Source organism: Trichosurus vulpecula, chromosome 2 (assembly GCF_011100635.1).
Source record: "Trichosurus vulpecula isolate mTriVul1 chromosome 2, mTriVul1.pri, whole genome shotgun sequence".
Classification (NCBI taxonomy): domain Eukaryota; kingdom Metazoa; phylum Chordata; class Mammalia; order Diprotodontia; family Phalangeridae; genus Trichosurus; species Trichosurus vulpecula.
Genome location: NC_050574.1, coordinates 54,791,988 through 54,817,337, shown reverse-complemented (window position 1 = coordinate 54,817,337; position 25,350 = coordinate 54,791,988). Strand labels below are relative to the sequence as shown.

Genomic DNA, 25,350 nt, shown 5'->3' with positions numbered 1-25,350 from the left:
GTTGCTTATATATTGCCTTCCTTACCCTTGGAGGGTTTCTTCTTTGTTTACTCACCATTGCTATCACCTTCATGATAACACTCTTGGAGTGAGAGGAGTGGTTCAGGAGAGAACAGGATCCTTACTCAACAATTCTGGAATGTTTATCTAAACCCTTCTCTGGACTCCCAGGCGTTTTCACTGGTTCTCTTCCGTGTTTAGCATTCTTTCTCCTAATTTCTACCACCTGGCTGTCCTGGCTTGCTTCAAGTCATAACTAAAATCCAACCATGTACAAGAAGCCTTTCCCAGTCGTACTTCATGTCAGTGCCTTCCCTCTGAGTTACCTTCAATTTACCCTGTCTGTACCTTGCATGTACATAGTTGCTTGCACATGGTCTTTCCCCACTAGAACAGGAATTCCTTGAAGGCAGGGGTTGTTTTTGCCTTTCTTTTATATCCCCTGGGCTTACTTAGCATGGTACTTGGCACATAGTAGGCACTTAATAAGTGATTGTTGACTTGATTATATTTTTATGTATTATGATCTTTTCCTTGTTGAAGATTCCTATAAATGTTACCTAAAATTGCCTTGGAGTAGAGAGAGACTATGGCAATTTGGATATGTCTCCAAGCTAGAAATGCTTGAATTTTAGGTTAATGTTAAATATAATCATTTCTGGAAGACCTTAGCCCACAAATGCAGATTACAATATTAATATTAATGTTTTCTTTGACATCTTCCATCAGTTTTCACAAGTGGAAGTAGAACTTAGCTATTTTAAAAAAAATTTGTATTGATGCCTCTTGTTTTTATGTCATCTAAATTTTTCCTTACATTGTCCCTCCTCTCTGCTTTCAGAGAGGCATGCATGTAACAAATAATATTTTTTAAAAAGAAAAAGAGGACAAAAATCAGGGGAAATAATATATTGAAAAAAGATTGAAACTACATGCAATATTCCAAACCCTCAAGCCTTCCACCTCTGCACAGGTGTGGGGAAAGGTGACTTGTTATCTTTGGGGCCATGCTTACTCTGTAATTTTGCAGCATTTACTTTATCTTGCTCTGTATTGGTGGCTGTCTTCATTTACATTGATATAGTTATGCATACTGTTTTCTTGGTTCTGCTTACTTCACTCTGTAACAGTTCATGTAGATATTCTCACACTTTTCTGTATTCATTATATTCTTATTTCAGCACAATGGTATTCCATTCCATTCATAGAAAAACTTGTTTTGCCATTCTCCCAATCAATGGGCATCTACTTTGTTCCCAGTTCTTTCCTACCATTAAAAGGACTGCTTAAATATTTGGTGCATATAGATACTTTCTTTCTTTTTATCAATGACTTGTTTGAGGTATAAGCCTTGTGGTGGAATTTGTGGATCAAAAGGTATTGTAAGAAATGGGGGGAGCAGTTTTGTTTCCACAGAGTTGAAAGTATTCCTCTTCCTCCCCCCTCTCCCAGCTTTAGCAGAAACCAGTTTCTGGTCGGGCAGGTGAAAGGTTAGATGCATGCTTAAATGAGCCATTTGAGGAGGGCATGACAGGTTAGACGCATGCTTAAATGAGCCATTTGAGGAGGGCATGACGTAGGCAGTCAGGGGTCTGTATCTGGCCAATGAAGAGCCTGGCGGGAAATTCGGTGTGGGGGTCAATAGAAGGATTTGCATCCATCTGAGTCCTTTGTACTTTCTCCTGTACTTTGTTCAGGGGGTGTACCCATTTATTCAGGAGGAATAAATGTAAAATATAATTAAAACGTTCCTGGCTTCCCGAGTATTGTTTATTCCTAGACAATGTAAGTATGTTTCTAACAGTACAGACATTTTAGAAACTTAACTTTCACAATTACAATGACTTTACTAATTCACGGCTCCACCAACAATGGACCAGTGTGCCTATCTTCCCATAACCCTTCCATCACTTTCTATTCCCATATTTTGTCATCTTTGCCAGTTTCCAGGGTACAAGGGGAAACCTCAGGATTATTTTGATTTGTATTTTCTTTTCTTTTACTATTAATGTTTTGGAACCTTTTCCTCTATGGTTGTTAATAGTTGGCAATTTTTTTTAAACTTCATGTTCTTTGACTAATTATCTCTTGGGGAATGGCTTTTAGTCTTCCATAGTCCTTAGCTATTAAAAAATTATAGATAGTTTCCAATTTGACATTTACGTGAAGACTATTTCTGAATCTAGTCAATTTCTCTTCTTTTCTTCCTAGATTTCACATTCAACTTCACCCTCACATGGTCTGACCATGTTACCTCCTACTCTTTATTACTACTAGGATCAAATATAAGATCTTCTTTCTGGCATTTAAAACTTTCACAACCTCACCTTCCAACCTTCATAGTACACACTGGAGTGCCTTATATAAAGGCAGCTAGGTGGGGCAGTGGTAAGAGCACTGGGTCTGGAGTCAGGAAGACCTGAGTCTAGATCTGACCTCAGGCACTTACTAACTGTGTGACCTTGGACAAGTCACTTAACTTCAGTTTAACCCTTCATCTGTAAAATGGGGATAATGATAGCACCTGCTTCCCAGGGCTGTTATGAGGATTAAATGAGATAATTGTAAAACACTTGGCACATAGTAAGTGCTATATAAATGTCAGTTATCGTTATGTGCTACTCCTTCCCAATAACATTGCACCACACACCTCCCCTCCACTGTAAGCCTTTTCACAGGCTATCCTTCATGCCTGGACTGCTCTGCTCCTCACTTCTGCAGCTTAGTTCTCCTGGAACTCTTATTAGCTCTGAATTATCCTCATCCTGACTCCCACTGCTGAGATGAGATAGATCTCTCCCCTCAGGGTTTAAAGATTCTCTGGAGAACGTGGTACACAGTAACAGCAACACTGTACAATGATCAAGTCTGAATTGTAGCTATCCTCAGACATACAATGATCCAAGACAATTTGGAAGGATTTAAAATGACAAATGCTATCCATTCCCAGAGAAAGAACTGATGGAGTCTGAATATGCATCAAAGTGTTACTTTTTTTTTTTTACTTTCTTTATTTTTCTTGGGTTTTTATTTTGGTCTCCATTTTCTTTTACAACACAACTAATATGGAAATATGTTTTGCATGACTACACATGTAAACCTATATCAAGTTTCTTTCCTTCTCAATGAGGGAGAGAATTTGGAACTCAGTTTTTCAAATGAATGTTGAAAATTGTTTTTACATGTAATTAAGGAAAAATAAAATACTAAATTAAAAAAATAAAGATACTCCTGAGGGGACAGGGATTATTATCTCATATCATTGGCTTGACCCCCAACCAGTGTGTTTCCTTCCAATGCTATTAGTTGAGAATCGATTTAGTCATCCAATCTCAAATAGATTTTTTTAAAGCAATATTAGAATAGGGAGAGACCCCAGAACATAGAATGTTAGAGCTGGAAGGGACCTTTGAGTTAATCTCATTTAATTCCCTTACTTTACAGATGAAGTAATTGAGTAGGGGTAAGGGAGTATCATTTTATTTCCTTTCATCCTCCTTCCTTGTAGACTCAAACCTATCCCACTCCTTCTGCCTAGTCTTATCTACAAGGAGTGCAAATAGAAAAGAAGACTGGCCAGTTGGGCAATACATCTATCAGATCTATCTACTTATCTACCTCTCTATTGTTGACCTGAAAGTTTGGTTAAAAGGAAGCAAACAAGCTACAGTGATATGTAAATTCATATTGTTTTTTCCCTTAAAGCTAGTGGAGCTAGCTTACTTGTGTGTACAAGGAGCCAGAGCATAAGTTCTGACTGTCTGAACTAAAGAATGAGAAGGTTTAAATGCATTTCAGGACAGTCTCAACTCAGCATGTCTGTGTCACTCAAAATTTATGATCTCCATGTATGTTTAATCACAGTATAAGAAAGGAATTTCTCAATTGGATAGGTTGTAAATACAATAAGAGAAGAGAGTTGACAAAATGTCCTTTGAAATTATGATCCAGGACATCTGTATTTTCTTTACCATTAACATTCCATAACAGAATATATGTCCATAAAATACTGAGATAAGGAAAAGTCCCATTACTCAAAATAGTGTTTCAGGTTAAGGGTCTCATCCTTAATGGCCATAGAAAGAAGAAAGAATGCTCTTAAGTCAGCCCCATCTGGGCTTGTTGACATAGGAAGAGGTATTCTCTGAGTTTGCTCAGAGAACAAAGAAGTTGTTAGGTCCAAACTTTTTTCTCTGGTTGATTAGTTCAGGCTCTGGCCCTTATTGAAGTTACTAAATTGATATTAAATGATTATCACTATCTAATTGTATCTAGCTTCCTTTCTCTTTCTTTCTCTTTTTCTCTCTCTCTTTCTCTTCCTTCCTTCCTTCCTTCCTTCCTTCCTTCCTTCCTTCCTTCCTTCCTTCCTATTCAGTGAATAGGCCTCTTTAAGAAGGGAGTCAATTTCTACTTAAAGGCTAACAACAGGTCTCAGGTCAAGCCCCACTTGGTCATTGTTTGGGCCCTGATTGGCTCAGAATGAATATAAATAGCAATTGTTTCTGTTTTGCCCAGAAACCCTGAGGGTCTTCTCCTCTCAGATTGATTTTTTTTTTTGACTAAGTAAAGGAGGGCATCCTCAGCCTCATTTCTTACCTAGCCTTAATCACTGAATGGGTGTTGCCTCAGTCAAACCAAGACCTGTTAAAGACCTTAGCTTAAAAAGGTCAAGGCTGGGGAGAAGGGAGAGCCAAAGTGGAAGTCTTCCCTTCTCCCCAACAGGTGACTCATCTTCACAGGTGTGCTGGAGGGCCATGCTTGTCCCATTTCTGGAAAGCAGAACTGATAACTTATTTGTGCTCTTTGGTCTGAATACCATTCTTAAGCAAAGTCATTCCACCTAAAAGTGCCTTTGCAACCCTTAGACTAAATTGTTCATCTGGGGTCTCTGAAAAATATTTTTTTTTTTGATGCTTAGAAACTATTTCAATATAATGTGTTTCCTTCATAATCCTATGTATTTTGTTATTTTTATTTAAAAATCTTATTCTGAGAAGGAGTCCATAGACTTCACCAGACTGTGAGAGGCCTTAAGACACACAAAACGTTAAGAAACCCTGACCTAAGACTTATCTGTGACTAATTTATGGCAATTTGTGCTCACTTAGTTAAGGTATCTAAGCCAGCTACACAATGAAAAGAGCACTTGGCCTGGAGTCCCGGAAGACCTGAGTTCAAATTTGGCTTCAGATACTTACTTAGCTGTGTGACCCTGGACAAGTCACTTTGCCCTGTTTGCCTCTGTTTCTTCTCCGCACATTGAGCTGGAGAAGGAAATGGCAAACCATTCCAGTATCTTTGCCAAGAAAACTCCAAATGGGGTCACTACTGAACAACAATAACAAAAAAATGAAGATATCTAGTCTAATGGTTTTGACCCCACCCTTACACCATTGAGGTTCAGCTCCAATCTCACTTTATGCAGGAGCCCTTCCTTCATCATTCCCTCAGTTGCTAGTACCTTCCCCTCTGAGATTACTTTCCATTTATAGTGGTGGTGGTTGTTGGCCTTCATTCTCAAAGAGGACCAAAATGACATCACTGCACTAGAGTCAAGATTCAATGTGTCCGATTGTGGCTGATCAGGCCAATATGAACTCGGAGTGCCTCTACCACATCTGGGCACAAATAGTCTGCATGAACATTTGAGGGGTGGATACTCCAAATTTGTGCATCTTACATTTCCTTTGAGCTCTCTCAATTGTGCTTTGCTGATAGAGCACGGCACCTTCTCTGATGTGGGCACGCCATGCTGAGCAGTCCTGTGCCAATGTCTCCTATGTCACACAATTAATTCCAAAGTTCTTGAGAGAGACTTTGGGAGTGTCCTTTTATGTCTTCTTCTGACCACCATATGGGCGCTTGGCATGTATGAGAGTCTCCATAAAATCAGTATATTACATGTTTTCTCCCCCAATAGAGTGTGAGCTCCTAGGGGACAAGAACTGTGTTTTTGCCTTTCTTTGTAACCACAGCAGGGGCAAACATAGTGCTTGACACATAGTAGAAACTTAACAAATTCTTGCTGAATGATTGACAGTGCAGTTAAGGTCTCCTTACATGAGAAGACAATTACAATTTTTCCTCTTCTTCCTCTCTCCCCTACAACCTTCCTGGCCTTTAACAAAAATAAGTAAAGCTTCAATAAGGTTAAAAATAAAGTAAAACCGGAACCCTCTCTAAGAGATAATAATGCTGTATTGAAGTCCTATCTGCAAAGCCAGGTGGTATATGTGTTTCAACAATCTGGCTAGCAGCTGTTGTGGGGATGAAAGACCAATATAAGCCCAACAACAAGAACGCTGCCAGCATGCTGCAAAAGCACAGATTATTTTTGATCTGCTTTAGTAAGGAAAGCAACGTTAAGGCGTTGACAAGTTTGCTTTAATTCAGCATACAAATATCATTCACTTAGTTCAGGGGAAAAAACCACCACCTTGAACTTCAGAGCAAAATACAAACAAAGTACAAACATGGACAGACAGACATTGTCTGATTCAAATCCCAACACATAGTTACCAGAGTTTAACAAAGTCCCAGCATCCGGGTTACAAGCTGGAGGGTTTCTTAGCTACAGCTGCCTAGAGTCTCCATACGCCACCAAGAGTGAGAGCCCTGTGCAAATGGCTCTGTCTTCTCTTTAGGGTTTCAGATGTCATCAAACATCATCTGAATGACCAGAACTTAGGCTGCTATGATTGGCTCTTGAGTTAGCACCACCCCTTGGTACCCTGGGAGCTTCACACCCACATAGGCTTAGCACCTAATAGGGGTTTGGGCCTGGGGCTTAGCACCCAGTAAGACTCAATAAAATACACTGAATTACTCAAAGGAAACAAAAGCCAAACTCTTCAAGGGCACTTGGTCGAACTAAGTGTTAAGAGCCCGTTTTGCTTACCAACACACTCCACCCCTTGTTCCAGGATATGTGATCTAATCAGCCATGGATCCTGGAACATACATCGTGATCCAATTACGCAGGAAACTACATACCATTCACAACAAGGCAAAACATATCATTCAGTGACATTCACAAATATTTGTTTACAATACAAACATGACCCACCCCTAAGTCCCAGCAAGTTAATCTCTTCAATCGATCATTCCCAAAACACTGAGGAGAAAGAAGAAGCAGACAGCGGCTGCCGAAATATTGATCCAGACAGAGCAGAAGACTGCCTGCATGGGAACTTTGGAAAGTTGAAAGCGCTGAGCTGCCTTGGAGCTGACTTTGGTGAGAGGATCGAAATGGTGGAGAATTGCTTACATTCCAGAAGAAGCCAGCCAGAGCAGAGAACTTTGAGGTGAGCAAAAAGGTGGAGAATCACCTACATTGCAATCTAGATTCCAGCAGAATCCAGGAGAGGCCTGGAACTAGACAACCAGGAACCCAGGGGCTTGAAATTCAGCCCTGGGGCAAGATGGAAACTTTGCAGCAAGGCATTGAGTCTGCCTTTTTGGTCCCTTCAGCTTGGGCTGCTTGGGATCTAGGAGGGAGGCATGGATTTGTTTTTGTTGGGGTGGGGGAAGTGCCTTGGACCCCCAGGGACCCCACCCTATTGGCTTTATTGCCCAGTGGACCCTCAGGACTTGGAACCTGGGACTGGAACATAATGGGGAGAACAGACCCTAAAAGAACTTTGTTTGGACTCTTTCTTTGAAATTGGGACTTTGGGTGCCACATGGAAGCCTGCAATGGCAGTTTGGGGAGAAGGAGACATCCCCAAGCGAACTCTATTTGTTTGTTTGTTTGCTTTAGGACTTTACTAACTAAAGTGTGCCCATGCCTCAGGGTACTGGGAAAAAGCCTGCAATGGCAGGGTGATGCTCAAGAGGTACTTTATCAGCTAAAGAGATTAACTTGCTTTGACCTAGGGGTGGACATTTGAATTGTAATCCGATATTTGGGAATGGCACTTAATGATATGTTTTGCTTTGTTGTGATTGGATCACAATATACAATGGTTCTATATGTTCCAGGATCCATGGCCTTTTAATTAGATTATTGCCATGGAACCTGGAAGGGGTGGAGTGTAATATCAATTGAGTTGGGACTTTCTTACTGTTTTAAAATGATTAATTAAGCGTCTTTGAGTCTTACTAGGTGCTAAGCCCCAGGCCCAAACCCCAATTAGGTGCTAAACCTATGTGGGTGTGATTTGGTAACCAAGGTGGGGCCCCAGGTGTGGCTAACTAAGGGAGGGCCTAGTTTACACATGAGTTTGAATGATAGGTTTGGGACATCAGAGGCTCTTAGACCACATGGGTTTAAGTTGCCTCTTTGTGACAATTTTAGGTCACATAGGTGAGTCGCATGTGTGACTCACCCCTGACCCTGAAAAAGATATAAAACCAGGGGTTGGCTTTCTTTTCTTTGGAGCTCTTTCCCACAGCAGTGGTGGCACGAGTGACTCTGGGCCAGCCCTTGTTCTGAGCTCCCGGGCTGAACCTAGATGTTGGTAACTATGAATTGTATTGGGTCTGTCTGTTGATGTTTGTAATTTGTTTGTATTTTGCTCTGAAGTTCAGGGTGCTGGTCTTTTCCCCTGAGCTAAGTGAATGATATTTGTATGCTGGATTAAAGTAAGCTTGTCCACCCCTTAAGGTCACTTTCCTTAGTTAAGCAGATCAAAAGAACCTGTGCTTTTGCAGCATGTTGGCAGCTTTCTGGGTGCTGGTTGTTGGTGGATCTTACACCCCCACAGAAGCTGCTAGCCGGATTATTGAAACAATATGTCCCTGAGGGTATAGGGAAAGAAGTCAGAGAGCAGGAGACAGAAAGGACCACTGGAAGGCCCTAAGGAAAGTCAGATTTATAGGAGACCGCAGCTGGTTCAGGAACTAAAGGAATGTTAGAGCTGTACCTGGAGAGTGGGAAGGGGTACTGTGAGCAAGCCAAGCCCCACCTTCAGGTGCCTCATGATGCCAGTGGCTACACACACAGCCTGAGAAAGGACCCTGGGTTTAATGTTTGATATTCCAAAGATCAGAAGGAAGAGAATGTCCATAATCTTTGATCTCTATTCTCAACTCCAGGGAGCATTGGAGAGACCATGGAAAGAGCAAAACACTCCATTCCAGCCTCCTACTTCTCCACTTCATGCCCAGACACCAGAAAATCTAGTATATGTGAATACTGTGGGTGAATGAAGATGAAAATTCTAGTAGCACATTAAAGTTATAAGGTACCTTGGAATAGAGGAGGTTGGAACTGGAACTAGACTTAGAACATTAGAACAGGGAAGGATCTCAGAACATACAATGTTAGAATTGGCGACCTTTGAGTTTACCTAGTTCAATACCCTCATTTTACTGATGAAGAAATTGAATGGGGGGGGAGCATCATCCCATTTACTTCAACCCCACTTATGGACTCAAAACTATCGCATTCCTTTTGTATGGTCTTATCTGCAAGGAAAGTAGAAAAAATAGGCCACATCTTTTTGTCTAGCAATAAGATGTACAAATCATTGCATACCTTTATTATAAGAAGTAGTATAGTATAGTTGAAAGAGGACTACACGTGGCATCAGGAGGACTAAGTTCAAATTCCAGTTCTGTCATTTACCAGCTCTAGGACCTCAGGCAAGTTACTTAACATCGGAGTCAGTTAAATGTTAAATAGGTAGAACAATACTTTTACATTCCAGAGATATCTTTCATAACTGTGGCTAGGAGAATTCCTCACCAAACAAGGAATAGAGGAGGTTACAAAATAAAAACAAAACTTTTGAATGACATGAAATTGAACAAATTTTGCACAAATAAAGTCAATGCAGCTAAGATAAGAAAGGAAACTGTGGATTGGGGAAAATGTTTTGTACCAAATATCTCTGATAAGGATCTAATAGCCAAGATATATAGGAAATGAACACAAATATACATGACTAAGAGTCATTCCCAGTGTCTACCATAGTGCCTGCCACAGAGCAGTCCTTTAATATATGCTTGTTGACTGATTCATGGGTACCAGAGCAAGACATGAATGGTCCATCCATATTGACTTACCTGTTTTGAAAATGTGAATTTTAATATCCGGTCTTAGTGCCTTTGCCCTGGTTGAAATCTCATACTATTCCTCCTCACCTCTTCCTCTTACAATCTCTTATTTCTTTCAACATTCTGGCAAAATACCAGCTCTAGATCTATGATCCTAAATTGAGTCAGTGAGCATATATTGGAAGGAAGGAATGTGGGAAGGAAGGAAGGAAGAAGGAAGGAGTGAAAAGAAGGAAAGGAAAGAAAAAAGGAGGGAAGGAAAGAAAGGAAGGAGGGAGGGAGAAAAAGAGAGAGGGAGGAAAGGAAAGAAGGAAGGAGGGAGGGAAGGAAGAGGGAAGAAAGGGAAAGAAGAGGGAAGAAAGGGAAGGAAAGAAGGAGGGAAGGAAAGGAAAGAAGGGAAGGGAAGGGAAGGAAAGAGGGAGGGAGAAAGAGAAAGGGAGGAAAGGAAGGAAGGAGGGAGGGAAGGAAGAGGGAAGAACAGAAGGGAAGGAAGAAAGGAAAGAAGGAAGGAAAGAGGGAAGGAAAGAAGGAAGGAAAGAGGGAAGGAAGGAAGAAAGGAAAGAAAGTACTGCAACTATCTAAGTTTAAATACACATCATAAAGTGTTTTCAGGTTCCATGATGCATGATCATAATGTAGGTAGATCAGTTGGGATCATGTCCTTGTGGTCCTAGTAGTAAGTACTCTTAGAAATATAAGATGGATTTTTTTTTTAAAATATAAGATGTAAGAGGTCATTCTCAGTTGCTCTACCTGCTAGTGCCTCCCTCAAAGATTAGCTTTCATCTTCTCTGGGCAGTCTGTATCCTAAACATATATGTATGGTATTTCATCCATTAGAAAGTAAGCTTTTGGAGGGTGCTAGGAGGGTTTCTCAGTCTGGGTTCCTGCAAGGCCCAGGTAGGATATCACTCAGCAGCTAAATCTGCTGAATGGAGGTTAAATAACCTGAAGAGCCAAACTGAAAAGAGAAAGATGGATCAGAGTGTTAGGAAAACTGCTTTTGGTAGCAGCTTCAGTTTCTTGGGGCCCAATGTGGTCTTTGTAATTTTTCACACACACACCGAGAGTACACAGCCAATCGGCAGCAATCTATGGGAATTTGGCACTGAAAAGTAGAACCTTTCACAGGAGAAGTAAGGGTTTCAGAAGAAGAGGGAATGAAACGGGGAGAAAAGAAAGTGAACGTATGGGGCAAGAGATATTTGTAATGTAACCAACAGAATTTCTTATCAGAACAAGAAAACAGTGTATTTTTAGGCAGAAATGAAGGGGGAGGAAGGGTGACCAAGTACTTTTATGATTTTTTTTAAAGTCTATTCAATCTAAGACAGTTAAGGTAATGATTAAGAGACAGCTACAGGTGCCTCCCACCCAAGGACAAATGTTTTTTATAATAATGGGTGAGACTCTCTACTTTACTGCATCCTTATATAGTTTATTATATTTGATTTCCCCTTCAAAGGCAGGGGATGTTTCCGCTTTGTCTTTGTATCACCAGAACTCCTACACAGTGCCAGGCACATAGTAAGAGCCTACTAAATACTTGTTCTTGACTTGTCTTGAATCCCTAGTGCTTAACCTAGTGACTGGCATGTAATGAAGGCCTAATAAATGCTTGTGGATTGATTTCTTGGTTGATTTCCCAATGAATAAGTAAGGAAAAGATATGAACAAATATTTCTTTTTTTCCAATTAATAAACATTTATTTTCTCTCCCTTTCTCCCTCATTGAAGGGGGAAAAACCCAAATCCCTTGTAACAAATATGCATAGTCGAAAGAACCAACAAAGAAGTCTTTTTAAAATTGCAATCTATATGAATCACTGCAATAACTATATGAAAGAATGTTTAATAACAAGACAAATGCAAATATAAAGATTCTGAGGTTTTCCCTCATACCTAGTCAATCAACAAGCATTTATTAAGTGCTTACTGTGTTCAGATATCAGGAAAAAGGGCTTGATAAGAGTTTCTAAAAATTATCTGTTAGAGATGATCATTGATTCATGAATATTGATGAGAACGCCTAGTAAGATAGTATAGATGGAGAAGAGGACCAAGGGCTGACCATGGGGGGTACCCCCAGTTATCAGGTGCGATCTAAAGGAAGATCCAACAAAGGAACCTGAGAAGAAGTGCTCAGGTATGTAGCAGGACACCCAAGAGAGAGCAATGTTACAACAACCTAGAGAGGAGAGAGCATCCAGGAGAAGGTCATGGATACTATCAAAAGTCGCAGAGCTCAAGAAGGATGAGAACTGAGAGAAGGCCACTAGCCAGCTAGCTTTGGCAATTAAGAGATCATTGGTGGCTTTCAAGAGAACAGTTTCAGTTGAATGATGAAATCTGAAGGGGGACTTACAGATTGTTAAGAAGAGAATGAGGTTACATTGGTAATACAGGATATGAGGAATTTCTTCACCCAATTGCCATTCAAGCATTGTTGATACCTGGAGAAGGGATACCACTGGATCCACCCCATACCAATGCCACAATGCCTTCTCCCTATCTAAACAACCTCTATGTGCAAAAGGCCCTACACATACCTGAATCTGTCCCACACTAGGACATGTGCAACTATGTGGTAAACAATAACTATCAGTGCTTCTATCAGACATGAATGAGCAATACCTCAAACTTCTCAGTGCCCAGAAATACTGCATCCTGGTCTACAATTGGGATGTAGAAATGGCTTCATGAGAGATGAGTGGTTTGTGGATTCCTTCAACCGGAAGGTGGAGGTACAGCGTTGGCCATGGCTAGTGTCTGATGGTAACAGGGAGCAAGTTGCTGGCTTTGTGAAGGAGTTGGCCAGCATTACCTTCCTCACTAGCAAGGGAGCTGGTCACATGGTGCCCACTACAAGCTTTAATCACTGTTCACAAGATTCTTGAACATGAGCCCTTCTAATTCTCACCTTGCTCTGCAGTGAGGGACAGAGGAGTGCTAATCCTCCAGCAGCCCCTGGGATTGAGGCATAGCTCTGCTTAGGCTGAAGTCTCTGGCTGGTCAAAGGTAATCCCTTGGTTGGCCAGTATCAGGCCCAGGCCTGCAAGGGTGGGGATTCAAATTGTACCCAAATTAATGGAATTAATAAGGATTTTGAATAGGGGGATTAATTCAAGCTAACTGAAGGGGTGAGTTGATACGGGTTCATTCCTTAAGGTAGACCTTTCTGGAGGGTGGGGTACTAGAGTACCCTCTGCATGCTACCAGTCACCATGCACTGGTCCCTACCCAACATTGAGTTCAGGACTATGCATGTTTCACCTCTATAGGAACTATAGTTGGGGCAGAGAGGAGAGAAGGGCAGGGCTTTACTGTGATTATGAGTATAAATGATCCACAGGCCCCCCCCTCCCCAAAAAAGAAGAGAATGATAGGAAGAGAAATGGAGGCACCCATTATAGATTACTATCTCAATGAGTGTAGCCATGAGAAAAGAAGAGATACAGAATAGTTAGTGAAGACAGACTGATCAAATGACATGTAGCCGTTGTTAATTTTAAGAGTAAGAGAGATGTGGGCACGTTTGTAGGCAGTAAATAAGCTGCCATCACACAAGGAAAGATTTAAGAGTAAGTGAGAAAGTGGGGATGACAGAGGGTGTGATCTGCTAGAGAAGACAGGATGGAATAAGGGGCAGCTAGGTGGTGTGGTGAGTAGAGCATCGGCCCCGGAGTCAGGAGGACCTGAGTTCAAATCTGGCTTCAGACACTTGACACACTTAATAGCTGTGTGACCTTGGGCAAGTCATTTAACCTTCCCCCCTCAAAAAAAAAAAGATGGGATGGAATAGGATCGAGGGTACATAAGGAGGCTTTGCCTTGGCAAGGAGAAGGGCAACATCTTCAAGTGAGACAGGGTTAAAGACGTAGATAGCGATCCATAATGAGCATGAAAGATAGAAATCATCAATGCTACAAAACTAAGACTATTGCTTTGAACTACTATTAGACATCAGAGATAGTTGGTTTATTTTACTAAGCTTTTTTTTTAATTTTTGCTACAAAAATTGCTGAGGGAGAGAGTACGTATTTGGAAATAAAGCTGATATAACAACAAAAGGCATCAGGAACAACAGTGATAATGAACCTAATAATAAAGTTCTATGTTCTAAGGTCCTTTCCAACTCTAAGGGATCACCTCAGCTCTTAAATTCTGTGTCCTCATACTCTATGTTCTAACGTTCCTTCCAGATCTGACATTCTGTGTTCTAAGATTCCTTCCAGCTCTGATGAGCTAGGTGCCAAGGTCCCTCTCAGATCTGACATTCTGTGTTCTAAGATTCCTCTCAGCTCTGACACAGGTTCACTGAAGTGTCCACAAATGCAAAACTATTGTACACACATAATCCATAGAATGTGAACCAACATTTAAAAAAAATCTCTGTACTATCCACCACATTGGATTACTATGGAGAAAGTAGTTTAGAATCCTTTTAAAAAATACTGTGAAAATGTGGCCTATTATTACTAGCTCTGTGACCTTGAACAAATTAATTTATCTCACTGAGCCTTCATCTCTGCTTCTACAAAATGGGGATAATATTTGCCCTGCCTCCCTCACAGGGCTTTTGTGAGGATCAAAGGTGGTAATGCGTATACTTTGTTTTCTCAACGGAAAATGCTATCAAAATGTCCATTATAATTACATCAATCCTCCCAGAATCCAAGACTTTATGGGTGGGGGTCACCCTTCCACCCATGGAAGCCATATCCCCTCTGTGACTTTGCAGATATTCCTCAAGAATTGCCAATGCTGAAAACTTCCTCACCCTGTGGTCAACTAGGTAATGGTCATCCTCATTACCTCGATGTCATATTAGAGGAAAACTTTGATGGAAGGGTGATTCTTTTCCTGTATTTCTCTCCAAAGAGTTGTGAGGCAGAGAGGGGAGGAAATATAAGTCCAGAACTTGAATGTGAGAGAACATTGAAAAAAATCCTTAGAATGGACAAGCTGGTAAATGTAAGATTGTAAGGGTGTTAGTTAGGATTGGGCCTCTTCCACTGAAATACAGTCCACCTCCACTGAGACATAACACCATGAATGATTATTTATGGGAGTAAGGCTGCTTAGAAGAAGGTCCTTTTAAAAAGTTTTTAAAAGAAATAGGAAAGGGGGAGATGGGCTGGATAGAGGAGCAGTCTTTGTCTCCCAGAAGCCTTTTTTTATATGACACATATCAGAAAGGATAAAGAAGAAAGTAAGCAGACTAGTCATAAAGAGAAAGGAAAAACTAAGATGATAAAGTAAATTAGTACTTTTTTGAAAAGGGTATCATAAATGAATTTCATGCAAATTAAATGAGTAGATGGGAAGGCAAGATATATTCTGAACCAAATTCTTATCTAGACTGGGAAAGGGGAGGATTAAATGGGGAAAAGAAAGAGAGAAAATAACAATAAAAGTGAATTCAAAAACTTTGGGCTAGGTCAAGGGGGAGGGGAAGGAGAGGAAAGAATCTATGTGCAGTGATGGGGATCAAATGAAAGTAGCGAAATAAAATTCAGGAGCCAGGAAGGGGAAAAACAAAGAAAAAAATCAAGTATATAGTGGGAATGTATATCAAACATATAGTAGAAAGAATGCGAGCTCTGGAGTCCAATTATCTGGATTCAAATCCTGGCTTCACTATTTACTATTTTGGAGAAATACCTCTCTCAGACTTGTTTCCTCATCTATTAAATTAGGAGTCAGACTAGATGACCCATTTAATCTTGGATGGCATGATCCTCTGAACACAAAAGAATTGAATGAAGGAAAACACAGGCTTGATATTTATGACAAATGTGAATGGATCAAACTCCCCAACAAAAGGGAAGAGAATGATAAAATGAAGAAAAAAACAAAACCCAACAAATTGATAAATACAGGAAATATGATTAAAACACAAAGATCCATATTGAATGAAATTGAGGGGCTGGAACAAAATTTCCTATGCCTTGGGCAGGCATTGCAACAATAAAAATTGACATGTCAAGAGAGAGAAACAGGGAAACTCTATTTTGCTTAAAGGTACTATAGACAATGAGATAATATCATTATTAAATATTTCTGTCCCTTCAGGCCCTATGCGTGTGTGTTTGTAGTGTGTGTTGTGCAAGGGACTTTGTGCATGAATCAAGACTATGTCCATTTAAGGGTACCAGTGATTGCCAGTTGACACCACTGTCGCTTGTTCCATTTAAGAGTCCCTATCCTGGAGGAGCTCAAGACACAACTTGTCCTACACGGCAGGAATGGAACACCTTCTCAGTGCCAACCTCCTTGGATTGTGTTCACTGGCCATTCTGATCACCTCCAGGGTGTCACTGAAGTTTTCCTAGGCATGCTCCAGGCATAGCCCCCAGCTGAGCAAAACAGGCTCCCTCAGCTGGGTTAGCAGGAGACCTGTGGCCCCTTTCCTCCTCCTAAGACCCTCTTGGGAACATGACTGTATAGTCACTGTGGACCAGAAGATTACAGATTTAAGTACCTTAGAGATAGTCCAATCCTAATTTTCTTACTTTGCAAATGAGGAAACCACGGCAAGGAAGGAGAAGTAATTTGCCTATAAAGTGATACAGTTGTACAGCTGGGATTCAAACCTGATCCTATGATTCTGAGTCCAGGATGCTATATAACACCATAACACTAGTCTTCCTCTTTCAGAACAAGACCGAGGTCCTGACCCCTGGGATTCTCTTTCAGGAAAGCCCCAGGCTGAGCTGCCAAAGGAAAACTGGGAGGCTTCAGACAGAACCTGGATCTGTTGGATTTGACTGAAATGTTTAGGAAAACATTAGGGAAAGTGGACCAACATCGCTTAAAAGGATAATCAAGAACTTTAAGGTTTGACATAGGTAGGACACAAAATGGATAAAGAGCTAAGCTTGCCATCAGGAAGACCTGTTTCAGACACTAGTTATGTGACCATGGGCATATACTATTTCACCTTTTTCAGCCTCAGTTTCCTCATTTATAAAATGACAGGGTTGGACTCTAAGGATCCCTTCTATCCCTCCACCCACGATAAGCACATTTATTCCCCACCTTCCAACCCTGTGAAGTAAGAAGTACAAGTATTTTTTAGAGACAACTACCTAACAGCTGGCCAATACTGGTCACATCACTTAGGTGCTCCAGGACTCCATTTCCTCATTTGTAAAATGGGCGTGTTAAGTTCACTGATCGCTTAAGGTCCCTTGTATCTCTAAACACTATGATTCTCCATTAGGGGAGAAAACTTAGGCTCGTAAAGAAGTGTCTACATTGACACATCTGGTAAGGTACAGAGATAGGGTTTGAACTCATGCCTGTTGATTCCTAAGTTCTAATCTCCTTCCATTATAGCAATAACTTTTGCTTCTGTAGAGGGAATAGCTTGGTGAGTTTAGCAAGGTTAAAGAATGAAGCCTTTGTTCTGGCTCTGAAAATCTCTCTTCATACAAGGTGCGGACACCTGGATGACATTGCAATTGAGACTGGGATTATGTTTCCTTTATTGGGGTATGACTAATGTCTTTTTCCTCTAAGTATTTGCTGCCCTCCAGGTACCTTTACAACACATTGAGAATGACTGATCCAGTCCTGGCAGGTGTGGATCTGAACCATATCTTGAATTTAGGTTTAGACCAGAGCTGACAGGTACAGATGTATAGAGAACAGACATGAAACCTGAGTTGGGACACCTCCCTAGGGTGGGCCAAGGGAGGTTCAAGTGATACCCAAGGGTAAGTTGGGAGCAGGGAGCAAAGTTGATTCTCTAGCCAATGCCAAGTGGTTTTCCATCCTACCCCATCCCCAATAGGTTTTAGGTTTTGTATAACTCACAATAAAAGGAGAGCAAGGTCCAATTTATTCAATTCAACAAACGTTTATTAAATGCCTGCTGTATATGAGGCACCAGAAATGAAAAAAACCTAGAGGAAAAAACCAAGACAAATATATGACTGTCTCTTAATGTTTGTTGAATTAATGGATGAATCTAGATGAGCCATGACTGAATCAATTAGTTCTCAGTGTAGCACTTAATGTTTATTTCTTGCCATATATATATAAAATATGTGTTATACAGATACATATATTGTTTATGTTTGTGTATATATTCACATTTGTATGTATGTATGTGCGTATACACACTATATATAATAGTATATATATGTAATTGGTATTGTGACACTGGGCAGGTCATTTCTTCTCTCTGTGCCTCAGTTTACTTATTTGAGAAATGCGAATAATAACTCTTACACTACCTACTTCGTAGGTCATCATATGGAAAGCTCTATAAAAACTCTTCCAGAACTGGGAGTTGTGATTACTAAGCGAGTTAGGAGATACCAGCAGCCTCAGCCCTAAAATGCCCATCAGGCTGTAGAGACAGAACATCCCCACAAAATTCCTGAGAATGGTCTCAAAATAGCATAGCAGCAATAAACCAGCACCACCTTGAATGCATAGAGATTTCAGGCAACAGAGAGGATGGCCATCAGGCTGGTGGAGCACCCTGAGTTAATGCCATCAAGGTGGAGGACCTCTAGCTGAAGAAACTGCAGGGTGGTTAGCCTGGAAAAGAGAATACTTGGGAAGGAAACAGTAGCTTTCTTCAAGTTTCTGAAAAGCTGTCCAGCAGTTTGCTAAAACCAAGGTTAAACCATCAAATTGGCAAAGATGATAACAAATAGAAAGAACTAACTTTGATGGAGATGGAGTCAGGTACATGAATAATTTTGTTAGTGAAGTCATGAACTGGTATAATTGTTCTTGAGGTCATTTTGAAATTTTGAGAACAATATTCATGCTCTTTGACCAACAATTCCACTACTGGGCATATACCTCCAAAAAGGCAAATGACAGGAAGGAAGTTCAATTCCCACAGGCCCTCACCCTCACATGGGCAGCATCACTCTTTCCCATCCCCATGTCAATTCCTCTCGGGGGATTTTCATTCTAGTCAGTCCTTCAGCTCAGCCCTTCAATGGACCATTGAATCAATCAATCAAAGTGTTTATTAAACATCTACTGTGTACCAGGCACTCTGCTAGTTTCTGGGGATATAAATACAAAAATGGGTTTTCTCTCGAACTCTATGGGTAGGCAACAGGAAAAGTAAATAGCTGAGGCCTGACTTCTCATGCTAGGTAGTCTTCCTGATCCAACTAAAATTGCCGATTCCAGTGCAAAGAATAATCCAGGTCCACATTTTTTTTCTCTCCTTATTCTAGGAAGCTACGTAAAATGAATCAATGAATTTATTCATCTCGAGCCCCCAGCCAGAAAAATTGCTCTCTCACACACACACACACACACACACATATGATACATATAAATACACACACAATAGATGATAGATATCACATATAATTATATGTTAATATATAATGTTGTTAACTCATTTAGTTGTATGTGTCTCTGATTTCTTGGCAACGATACTGGAATAGGCTTGCCATTTCCTTCTCCAGGGTCCCCATTTTACAGTTGAGGAAACAGAAGTAAACAAAGGTTAAGTGACTTGCCTAGGGTCACACAGCCAGTAAATGTCCAAGGTTGGATTTGAACTCAGGTCCTCCTGACTTCAGGCCCAACACTCTATCTACTGTGCCACCTAGTTACCCTAATATATAATGTACATACTATATAGGTTATATATAATAGTTACAACTCTATAATAATTATAATATACAATTAATGATAAAATATAAAATTACCTATTTAATCATTAACTATTATATAGTAATAACTATAATATATATAATTGTATATGTGTATACACATACACACACATATATAATAGTTGTGAAATCTCTCTCTTCCAGGTATTCCTCTTCATGTTCTTTTCTTTGCTGCATTTGAGTAATGAAACCCAAAGATAAGTAGCACAATGGTTAGCTACATTTATCTTAGAGGGATTTGATCTAAAACAAAAGGGGGGGGGAGTGAATCATACCGCTCCTGGGAAAGGAGCATCAGGGAGAAAAGTGAGGAGTCCCTACTAATCTTAGATCTGCCTTCCCTGCATAAACTCAGCAGAACTCAACTAACCCAACATGTCCCATGGACCACATTGCTCCATTTCTGTTCCTATTTCCATGCTTATATCAAGCTGCTGATATCTGGTGTGACTTGTTCGGATCTAGCCTTTAGACTTCATCTATGCTAAGGCTTAATCAACCCAGGACCTAGGATCCAGAGATCTGACGTATTCCCATTCCCAGCCACTTTTATACTGCAGCACAGAAGAGTTAAGTTTCCTGGCTCCCTATCCCTCATTCCCCATTCTATAGTATGCAATTCAGAGAATATACCCATTTCCATAATCCAGATCACCCCACTGCCTTGCCTCACTAGTGACAACACAATCTCTTGTGAATGGCAGGTCAAAAATTTGTCTAAAAACTCTATGTAAGTTTAAGCCCTGAATGGCACTGTATACCTACATTGTTCCTCATTGGCATCTATAGTCCTCCTATAACTGCCATCCTAGTGTGGTATTGCCACTCTTCCCAAACAGTTCCCTCCCTTTCTGCCCCAAATCAAAGCTTCCACTCTCCCAGTCTTCCTCATTGCTACTTATCAGGGCTGCATCTTGAGGATACCTCCTGCTCTACTACTTCTCTCCTGTTTGATTCTGTGACCCCCATCATGAAATTTTTAGTAGGGGAATGTGGTAGCTCTACTCCTACCCCCTTTTTGGAGCCTCAAGTCCCAGAGCACTGCACAGTCCTCCTAAGTGAGATTATCTAATCACTCCAAAGAATTTGCTAAAGCAAATTCTATCCACACCGGAAAAACCAAGTGGATGAAAAAAATTACCTTTGCTGAGATTATGATATACAGTTGGGTGGAGAACTCAAAGCATTAGTTAGCTGATCAGTACACCTATCTTAAGCAGGTCCTGCAAATGAGCTGAATCTACAATTTAACAAGAGGAAGAAAAGAGAGGAGTGAGGGCTGGATTGTCTTTGGGACCTTTAGTGAGCCAAAGATTCTCCCTAAAACAAAGGCCCATCTTTATAACAATTATATTTTACTCCCAATGACTATGAGTAGAGGGCAGTTGGCTGCCTGAACAAGAGGCAGACCACCCAGATGCCCCACACCTACTCAGCAAAAACCTTAAACTCACACCAGACAGAAAAATGACCAGAAATCCAATGAGAAGGGCTGTGTATGCTCCTCCTGTGGGCTGGCTTCAGCGCCAGTGAGTCACCCCGAGACTCCAGGCTGTGCTGGATGCCCGAGCCACGATAGGGGATCACATGTGGCAAGACTTCGAGTGGGTCCTCATGGACCAGCCACATGCACACCACCACCGGGAGATCCTGGCCAAGTATCCAGAATTAAAATCTTTGATGAAACCAGGTTAAAATTTGATATGGATTGTAATTTTGATGGTCCTTGCACAGTTGGCTGCATTTTACTTAGTAAAAAGACTCGGCCTGGAAATGGGTTATGTTCTGGACTTATGCCTTGGGCAGCTACATTAATCATTCCATGACTTTAGCTATTCATGAGATCTCTGACAACCTTGCATTAGCAACCACAAGGCTCTATGGAGCTGGTGGTTTGGAATATTTGCAAATCTTTCTTTTGCCACTTCATATTCCTTCAAGATACCAGAGGTGAAGGGGGCAGCGAGGTGGCACAGTGGATAGAGCAACCCTTGTGTCTCAGTTCCTCATCTGTAAAATGAGCCCAAGAAGGAAATGGCAAACTGCTCCAACGTGTTTGCCAAGAAAACTCCAAATACTTAACAACAACGTTCTTTAGCCAATCATTCATGCTTTTTGACCGTGTGTATCAGCCGCAAGCCAATTTCTTATTTGGAAGTTATCAATTTGTTGACTCAATTGAGTCTTGACATTTTGATTTATTATTTTTTGAAATCAAATCTCTTGCCTATGTGTTTGCCGGTTCAGTTATTGGCCTAGGTTTGCACCCAATTTCTGGACATTTCATAACCAAACATCGTATACATATATATCCACATATATGTATATTTTAAGTGTATTTTAAATATACAGCAAATGTTGGGGTTTTTCATTACCCATTTTGCTATCTTCTCTCATTTTATTGAATTATTTAAACCATTCACATTTAAGGTTTTGATTGTAAGTCTTGCATTTTCATCTCTTTATCTTTTTTTGTATTGATTTTTATCCCTTTCAAGTCAAGTCAAGTCAACAAGCATTATTAGGGACCTACTATGTGCTAAGCATTATAGAATCAAAGAAAGGCAAAAACAGTCCTTGCCCTCACAAAGTTCACAATCTAATTCTGTAAGTTTGGCTCACACTGCTTTGGTATTAGTCTACTGCCACATACTTTCCCCTTCCCTGTCTATCCTGTTTATCTGCCTTATTCTAAATTCTTCAACGTTACTTAATTGCTAATTTCTCTTTCTATTTAATTCTCCTCTTTTTATGATCTTTCTTTGTCTGTCCAAATAAATATATAACTTGAAAGCTTGCCTCCCAGCTCCAACTTCTTAATTTAAGTAACGTTCTTTGGCTATGCATTTTTCCAAAAATTCTCTTTTGCTTTGCCCTTCCTCTTATGTCTTTTCAAGTCATTTCTGAATTCCGCTCTCCAATTTGTGGGTCATACCATTGCTTGGGCCTTCTTTATTCTTTCTGTGCCCTAGCCATGAGGCTAGTTTTACTGAAACATCAAATTTGAATCCCTTCCTCCTCTATCTCATTTCTATATTATTGCTTGTGTAGAGCTTGCCTCATATTCTTCTTTTTTTTTTTTGCAGGGGTGGGGGGAGGTCTGTGACTCCCAGTTAAAAATGTCAATTCAAAAAAAAAACAACCCTAAGGTCAAATGGAAACAATGTCATGTGGTAAGTAAAAAGAAAAACAAATTCCATAAGTTTAAGGATCATCTGTTTAGTCAACAAATATTTATTAAGTTCCCACTACATGGAGGCACTGTGCTCAATGCTGGGGATACAAAGAAAGGCAAAATGATGAAAAATAAAACATTCCTGCTTTCAGAGAGACAACATGCAAACTGCCATGCACAAAAAGATATATAGAGGATAAACTGGAGATGAGCAATAGAGGTGTGATGGCAAGCAGGGTGGGACTTTTCGCCTTTGTTTTTTTCTTTTGGAGTGCTTCTCAGCACCTAGGCAATCAAGTGCCTTTGACTGAGTTTAACCTTTGTTTGTAGGAAGGCCCACACCCTTTGCTAATTAGGTCATGAGAGGTGTGAAGCCCTCTGACCCTGAAGAAGTACATACATACTCTGAGGTTAGCATTTTGTTTGGGACTCACTCATTGGAAGAGTGTTGGTGTGGAGACCAGCTTTGAAAACCTAGATATTGGTGTTTCTCTCTCTGGTAACTATGTATGTATAGCTTTGGTCAGACAGCTAGAAGCCTGTCTGTTGATTTGTGTTATTTGCTCTGTTTATATTTTCTCTGTAATTTCCGCTTGTGTTTTCTCTGAAGTTTAGGGTGCTGACTTTTCCCCCTGAACTAAATGAATGATATATGTATGTTTAATTAAAGTGAGGTTGTAAACCCCTTAAAGTTGCTTTCCTTAGAAAAGCAGATCAAAGAACCTGTACTAGCAGCCCTCCTGTGTGCTAGTGTATTATCGGTCTTACATAGCCATAGTATGGTAAGCAGCATTGTTGTTACAAGAGGGAAAGTGCTAGCATCTTATTCTTTGTATTTGTATCTCTAGCACCTAGCAGAGGACCTGGCATACAATGGGTGCTTAATAAATGCTTTCTATTGAATGATTATGATAAGGGAAGGGGGTAGAGCAAGCCCTCATAATTTAGGATATACAAAGAAGGAGATGATCCCTAATCTCAAAGAATCTATATTCTCTCACTCAGCATTCTTAAGGCCAGGTTATCCTATCTGTGGGTTTATGTCTAGCCTGGCACCCTACATGCTGGCTGCCTTTAAGGATACATATTTTTTTTCTCTCCTGAGGTAGGAAGATACAGTCCTCAGAGGAATAACCCTTTCTCAGAGAAAGTGTTTTCTCAATATGTAGATTCCCCCAAGGTCTGGGAGGAGGAGACATTTGAAGACATCTTGGAGGTAAGAGACATTTCTTACAAAAGATATATGTCCATCCCCATCACAACCACTACCACCAGCATCACTACCCCTGAATGTCCTATGTCAATGTTCTTCCTTTTCCCCTTTCAAGCAAGACTCTCTCCTTCTACTCAACCCCTCATCCCAATATCTCTCTCCTTAATTACTTTTATACTTTTCTTCTATAGCTTCTATGCTTGTCAAGAATGACATGATCACATTATTGATTTCTCCTGACTGAAGAATAATCATGGATTATTCACACTGATATTATTTCACATAGCAAGTGTTTTCCTCCAGATTGTTTGCATATTTTGATGTTTGCTGCTGAAATTGTGAAATAATCACTGCATTCTTTGTAATCTCAAGTGCAGGGTTTTTCTCTGGCAGCAGTCTCTGGATTTAGTCCATTAGTGATGTGTGTATTTGAAAGTTCTAGTCAATATTCTTCTGTTACTTAATACAGTGTGAAATTCAGGTCTTTTGATTTGTCATATTTTTTCTGAGTGACTTATAATCCTTGATTTGTCTCTGTAAATTGATCAATCAATAAACATTTAATTACCTACTAGGCAACAGGTCTCCCCTTCCCTCAAAGCCCAGTTGCTTTGGCTTATTCAGCATCTGGGTATCCATTTAAAATTTCTATTTCTCTTTTAAACCTCTGAGGAGTTGGCAGAATTCTATTTTTGATAGGGAAGTTTTGGCTCATTTTACTTTGAGGTTTAATACTTTTCACAATATTCTGTTTTCTTTTTAAGGTTTTACTCATTCTCTTTTCTCTCTTTTTCAGTAGGCTTTTGCTCAGGATTTCTCCCTTGATTTTTTGTGTTCCAAATTTCATGTCTCTGGTTCTATTCCTCATTCTTGGTCTCTCCCTGCTTTCCACTGCTGTATACACTCCAAGGCTGGATGTTATGATTATCCTCCCATTGAGAAGGTTTGGGAGCCCATCCAGTGTCCTGTCAGGGGCATATGAGGACTGGTCTAAGGTGACTTTCAAGCCCCCTCTCCCTCAGGTGTGGACACTCTTTCTCCCTCTAGGTAGCTTTGCCCTGATCTTGTCTTTTACCTCCAACCTCCTGTAGTTCTCCTTTCTTTGAGGTAGCTAGACAGAATCAGTATCTGCTACTTCTTATATAGCAAAAGGTGGTTTAGGCTGAGGTATTACTGTGAGAAAAATGAGCAAGGATACTCAGAGCCCAGTGCTGAAGCACAAGTCTGCAGCGTGGGTTGGGCTCATGGTATCTTAACAGAGTGGGTTGTGGGAAGGGAGTTGGAATTCTGAGTATCTAAACTCT

General features: G+C 40.4%; 1 pseudogene; it reads left to right on the top strand.

Annotated features, from left to right (window-relative positions):
- LOC118836441 overlaps positions 1 to 25,137 on the top strand; it is an 80,348-nt pseudogene extending 55,211 nt beyond the window's left edge.
- Positions 25,138 to 25,350: the final 213 nt, after the last annotated feature.